Raw genomic sequence first — 6,952 nt, 5'->3', positions numbered from 1 at the left:
TGACACAACACTGCGGCCACCGGTCACTGACACAACACTGCGGCCACCGGTCACCATGACAACACTGCGGCCACCGGTCACTGTCACAACACTGCTGCCACCGGTCACTGTCACAACACTGCGGCCACCGGTCACTGTCACAACACTGCGGCCACCGGTCACTGTCACAACACTGCGGCCACCGGTCACTGTCACAACACTGCGGCCACCGGTCACTGTCACAACACCGCTGCCACCGGTCACTGTCACAACACTGCGGCCACCGGTCACTGTCACAACACTGCTGCCACCGGTCACTGTCACAACACTGCGGCCACCGGTCACTGTCACAACACTGCTGCCACCGGTCACTGACACAACACTGCTGCCACCGGTCACTGTCACAACACTGCGGCCACCGGTCACTGTCACAACACCGCTGCCACCGGTCACTGTCACAACACTGCTGCCACCGGTCACTGTCACAACACTGCTGCCACCGGTCACTGTCACAACACTGCGGCCACCGGTCACTGTCACAACACTGCGGCCACCGGTCACTGTCACAACACTGCTGCCACCGGTCACTGTCACAACACTGCGGCCACCGGTCACTGTCACAACACTGCGGCCACCGGTCACTGTCACAACACTGCGGCCACCGGTCACTGTCACAACACCGCGGCCACCGGTCACTGTCACAACACCGCTGCCACCGGTCACTGTCACAACACTGCGGCCACCGGTCACTGTCACAACACTGCTGCCACCGGTCACTGTCACAACACTGCGGCCACCGGTCACTGTCACAACACTGCTGCCACCGGTCACTGACACAACACTGCTGCCACCGGTCACTGTCACAACACTGCGGCCACCGGTCACTGTCACAACACCGCTGCCACCGGTCACTGTCACAACACTGCTGCCACCGGTCACTGTCACAACACTGCGGCCACCGGTCACTGTCACAACACTGCGGCCACCGGTCACTGTCACAACACTGCGGCCACCGGTCACTGTCACAACACCGCGGCCACCGGTCACTGTCACAACACTGCTGCCACCGGTCACTGTCACAACACTGCGGCCACCGGTCACTGTCACAACACTGCGGCCACCGGTCACTGTCACAACACTGCGGCCACCAGTCACTGTCACAACACTGCGGCCACCGGTCACTGTTACAACACTGCTGCCACCGGTCACTGTCACAACACTGCGGCCACCGGTCACTGTCACAACACTGCGGCCACCGGTCACTGTCACAACACTGCGGCCACCGGTCACTGTCACAACACTGCTGCCACCGGTCACTGTCACAACACTGCGGCCACCGGTCACTGTCACAACACTGCGGCCACCGGTCACTGTCACAACACTGCTGCCACCGGTCACTGTCACAACACTGCGGCCACCGGTCACTGTCACAACACTGCGGCCACCGGTCACTGTCACAACACTGCTGCCACCGGTCACTGTCACAACACTGCGGCCACCGGTCACTGTCACAACACTGCTGCCACCGGTCACTGTCACAACACTGCGGCCACCGGTCACTGTCACAACACTGCGGCCACCGGTCACTGTCACAACACTGCGGCCACCGGTCACTGTCACAACACTGCGGCCACCGGTCACCGACACAACACTGCGGCCACCGGTCACTGTCACAACACTGCTGCCACCGGTCACTGTCACAACACTGCGGCCACCGGTCACTGTCACAACACTGCGGCCACCGGTCACTGTCACAACACTGCGGCCACCGGTCACTGTCACAACACTGCGGCCACCGGTCACCGTGACAACACTGCTGCCACCGGTCACTGTCACAACACTGCTGCCACCGGTCACTGTCACAACACTGCGGCCACCGGTCACTGTCACAACACTGCGGCCACCGGTCACTGACACAACACTGCTGCCACCGGTCACTGTCACAACACTGCTGCCACCGGTCACTGTCACAACACTGCGGCCACCGGTCACTGTCACAACACTGCTGCCACCGGTCACTGTCACAACACTGCGGCCACCGGTCACTGACACAACACTGCGGCCACCGGTCACTGTCACAACACCGCGGCCACCGGTCACTGTCACAACACTGCTGCCACCGGTCACTGTCACAACACTGCTGCCACCGGTCACCGTCACAACACTGCTGCCACCGGTCACCGTCACAACACTGCGGCCACCGGTCACTGACACAACACTGCGGCCACCGGTCACTGTCACAACACTGCGGCCACCGGTCACTGACACAACACTGCGGCCACCGGTCACTGTCACAACACTGCGGCCACCGGTCACTGTCACAACACTGCGGCCACCGGTCATTGTCACAACACTGCTGCCACCGGTCACTGTCACAACACTGCTGCCACCGGTCACTGACACAACACTGCGGCCACCGGTCACTGTCACAACACTGCGGCCACCGGTCACTGTCACAACACTGCTGCCACCGGTCACTGTCACAACACTGCGGCCACCGGTCACTGTCACAACACTGCGGCCACCGGTCACTGTCACAACACTGCTGCCACCGGTCACTGTCACAACACTGCTGCCACCGGTCACTGTCACAACACTGCGGCCACCGGTCACTGTCACAACACTGCTGCCACCGGTCACTGTCACAACACTGCGGCCACCGGTCACCGTCACAACACTGCGGCCACCGGTCACCATGACAACACTGCTGCCACCGGTCACTGTCACAACACTGCTGCCACCGGTCACTGTCACAACACTGCTGCCACCGGTCACTGACACAACACCGCGGCCACCGGTCACTGTCACAACACTGCGGCCACCGGTCACTGTCACAACACTGCTGCCACCGGTCACTGTCACAACACTGCTGCCACCGGTCACTGTCACAACACTGCGGCCACCGGTCACTGTCACAACACTGCTGCCACCGGTCACTGTCACAACACTGCGGCCACCGGTCACTGACACAACACTGCGGCCACCGGTCACTGTCACAACACCGCGGCCACCGGTCACTGTCACAACACTGCTGCCACCGGTCACTGTCACAACACTGCTGCCACCGGTCACCATCACAACACTGCTGCCACCGGTCACCGTCACAACACTGCGGCCACCGGTCACTGACACAACACTGCGGCCACCGGTCACTGTCACAACACTGCTGCCACCGGTCACCGACACAACACTGCGGCCACCGGTCACTGTCACAACACTGTGGCCACCGGTCACTGTCACAACACTGCGGCCACCGGTCACTGTCACAACACTGCGGCCACCGGTCACTGTCACAACACTGCTGCCACCGGTCACCGTCACAACACTGCTGCCACCGGTCACTGACACAACACTGCGGCCACCGGTCACCGTCACAACCTGCGGCCACCGGTCACCGTCACAACACTGCTGCCACCGGTCACCGTCACAACACTGCTGCCACCGGTCACTGTCACAACACTGCGGCCACCGGTCACTGACACAACACTGCGGCCACCGGTCACTGTCACAACACTGCGGCCACCGGTCACTGTCACAACACTGCGGCCACCGGTCACTGTCACAACACTGCTGCCACCGGTCACTGTCACAACACTGCTGCCACCGGTCACTGACACAACACTGCGGCCACCGGTCACTGTCACAACACTGCTAACACTGCTGCCACCGGTCACTGTCACAACACTGCGGCCACCGGTCACTGACACAACACTGTGGCCACCGGTCAATGTCACAACACTGCGGCCACCGGTCACTGTCACAACACTGCGGCCACCGGTCACTGTCACAACACTGCTGCCACCGGTCACTGTCACAACACTGCTGCCACCGGTCACTGACACAACACTGCGGCCACCGGTCACTGTCACAACACTGCGGCCACCGGTCACTGTCACAACACTGCTGCCACCGGTCACTGTCACAACACTGCTGCCACCGGTCACTGTCACAACACTGCGGCCACCGGTCACTGTCACAACACTGCGGCCACCGGTCACTGTCACAACACTGCGGCCACCGGTCACAACACTGCTGCCACCGGTCACTGTCACAACACTGCTGCCACCGGTCACCGTCACATCACTGCGGCCACCGGTCACCCTCACAACACCGCGGCCACCGGTCACTGTCACAACACTGCGGCCACCGGTCACTGTCACAACACTGCTGCCACCGGTCACTGTCACAACACTGCTGCCACCGGTCACTGTCACAACACTGCTGCCACCGGTCACTGTCACAACACCGCGGCCACCGGTCACTGTCACAACACTGCGGCCACCGGTCACCGACACAACACTGCGGCCACCGGTCACCGTCACAACACTGCTGCCACCGGTCACTGACACAACACTGCGGCCACCGGTCACTGTCACAACACTGCGGCCACCGGTCACTGTCACAACACTGCTGCCACCGGTCACTGTCACAACACTGCGGCCACCGGTCACCGTCACAACACTGCGGCCACCGGTCACCGTCACAACACTGCTGCCACCGGTCACTGACACAACACTGCGGCCACCGGTCACTGACACAACACTGCGGCCACCGGTCACTGTCACAACACTGCGGCCACCGGTCACTGTCACAACACTGCTGCCACCGGTCACCGACACAACACTGCGGCCACCGGTCACCGTCACAACACTGCTGCCACCGGTCACTGACACAACACTGCGGCCACCGGTCACTGTCACAACACTGCGGCCACCGGTCACTGTCACAACAGTGCTGCCACCGGTCACTGTCACAACACTGCTGCCACCGGTCACTGACACAACACTGCGGCCACCGGTCACTGTCACAACACTGCGGCCACCGGTCACTATCACAACACTGCTGCCACCGGTCACTGTCACAACACTGCTGCCACCGGTCACTGTCACAACACTGCGGCCACCGGTCACTGTCACAACACTGCTGCCACCGGTCACTGACACAACACTGCGGCCACCGGTCACTGTCACAACACTGCGGCCACCGGTCACTGTCACAACACTGCTGCCACCGGTCACTGTCACAACACTGCTGCCACCGGTCACTGTCACAACACTGCTGCCACCGGTCACTGTCACAACACTGCGGCCACCGGTCACTGTCACAACACTGCTGCCACCGGTCACTGTCACAACACTGCTGCCACCGGTCACTGACACAACACTGCGGCCACCGGTCACTGTCACAACACTGCGGCCACCGGTCACTGTCACAACACTGCTGCCACCGGTCACCGACACAACACTGCGGCCACCGGTCACCGTCACAACACTGCTGCCACCGGTCACCGTCACAACACTGCGGCCACCGGTCACTGTCACAACACTGCGACCACCGGTCACTGTCACAACACTGCTGCCACCGGTCACTGTCACAACACCGCGGCCACCGGTCACTGTCACAACACCGCTGCCACCGGTCACTGTCACAACACAGCTGCCACCGGTCACTGTCACAACACCGCTGCCACCGGTCACTGTCACAACACTGCTGCCACCGGTCACTGTCACAACACTGCGGCCACCGGTCACTGTCACAACACTGCTGCCACCGGTCACTGTCACAACACTGCGGCCACCGGTCACCGTCACAACTCTGCTGCCACCGGTCACTGACACAACACTGCGGCCACCGGTCACCGTCACAACACTGCTGCCACCGGTCACCGTCACAACACCGCTGCCACCGGTCACCGTCACAACACCGCTGCCACCGGTCACCGTCACAACACCGCTGCCACCGGTCACCGTCACAACACCGCTGCCACCGTCACAACACCGCTGCCACCGGTCACCGTCACAACACTGCTGCCACCGGTCACCGTCACAACACTGCGGCCACCGGTCACCGTCACAACACAGCTGCCACCGGTCACCGTCACAACACCGCTGCCACCGGTCACCGTCACAACACTGCTGCCACCGGTCACCGTCACAACACTGCGGCCACCGGTCACCATGACAACACCGCGACCACCGGTCACCATGACAACACTGCTGCCACCGGTCAATGTCACAACACCACGGCCACCGGTCACTGTCACAACACTGCGGCCACCGGTCACAACACTGCGGCCACCGGTCACTGTCACAACACTGCTGCCACCGGTCACTGTCACAACACTGCTGCCACCGGTCACCATCACAACACTGCTGCCACCAGTCACCGTCACAACACCGCTGCCACCGGTCACTGTCACAACACTGCTGCCACCGGTCACTGTCACAACACTGCGGCCACCGGACACTGTCACAACACTGCGGCCACCGGTCACAACACTGCGGCCACCGGTCACTGTCACAACACTGCTGCCACCGGTCACTGTCACAACACTGCGGCCACCGGTCACTGTCACAACACTGCTGCCACCGGTCACTGTCACAACACTGCGGCCACCGGTCACTGTCACAACACTGCAGCCACCGGTCACCATCACAACACTGCGGCCACCGGTCACAACACTGCGGCCACCGGTCACTGTCACAACACTGCGGCCACCGGTCACTGTCACAACACTGCTGCCACCGGTCACTGTCACAACACTGCGGCCACCGGTCACTGTCACAACACCACGGCCACCGGTCACAACACTGCTGCCACCGGTCACCATCACAACACCGCTGCCACCGGTCACCATCACAACACCGCTGCCACCGGTCACCGTCACAACACCGCTGCCACCGGTCACCGTCGCAACACCGCTGCCACCGGTCACCGTCACAACACCGCTGCCACCGGTCACCGTCACAACACCGCTGCCACCGGTCACCGTCACAACACCGCTGCCACCGGTCACCGTCACAACACCGCTGCCACCGTCACAACACCGCTGCCACCGGTCACTGTCACAACACTGCTGCCACCGGTCACCGTCACAACACTGCGGCCACCGGTCACCGTCACAACACTGCTGCCACCGGTCACCGTCACAACACCGCTGCCACCGGTCACCGTCACAACACTGCGGCCACCG

The sequence above is a fragment of the Dendrobates tinctorius genome, unplaced genomic scaffold, assembly GCF_039654945.1.
Source record: "Dendrobates tinctorius isolate UK_male_01 unplaced genomic scaffold, ASM3965494v1 ptg000424l, whole genome shotgun sequence".
NCBI lineage: Eukaryota > Metazoa > Chordata > Amphibia > Anura > Dendrobatidae > Dendrobates > Dendrobates tinctorius.
Note: the sequence above shows the minus strand (reverse complement) of the source record.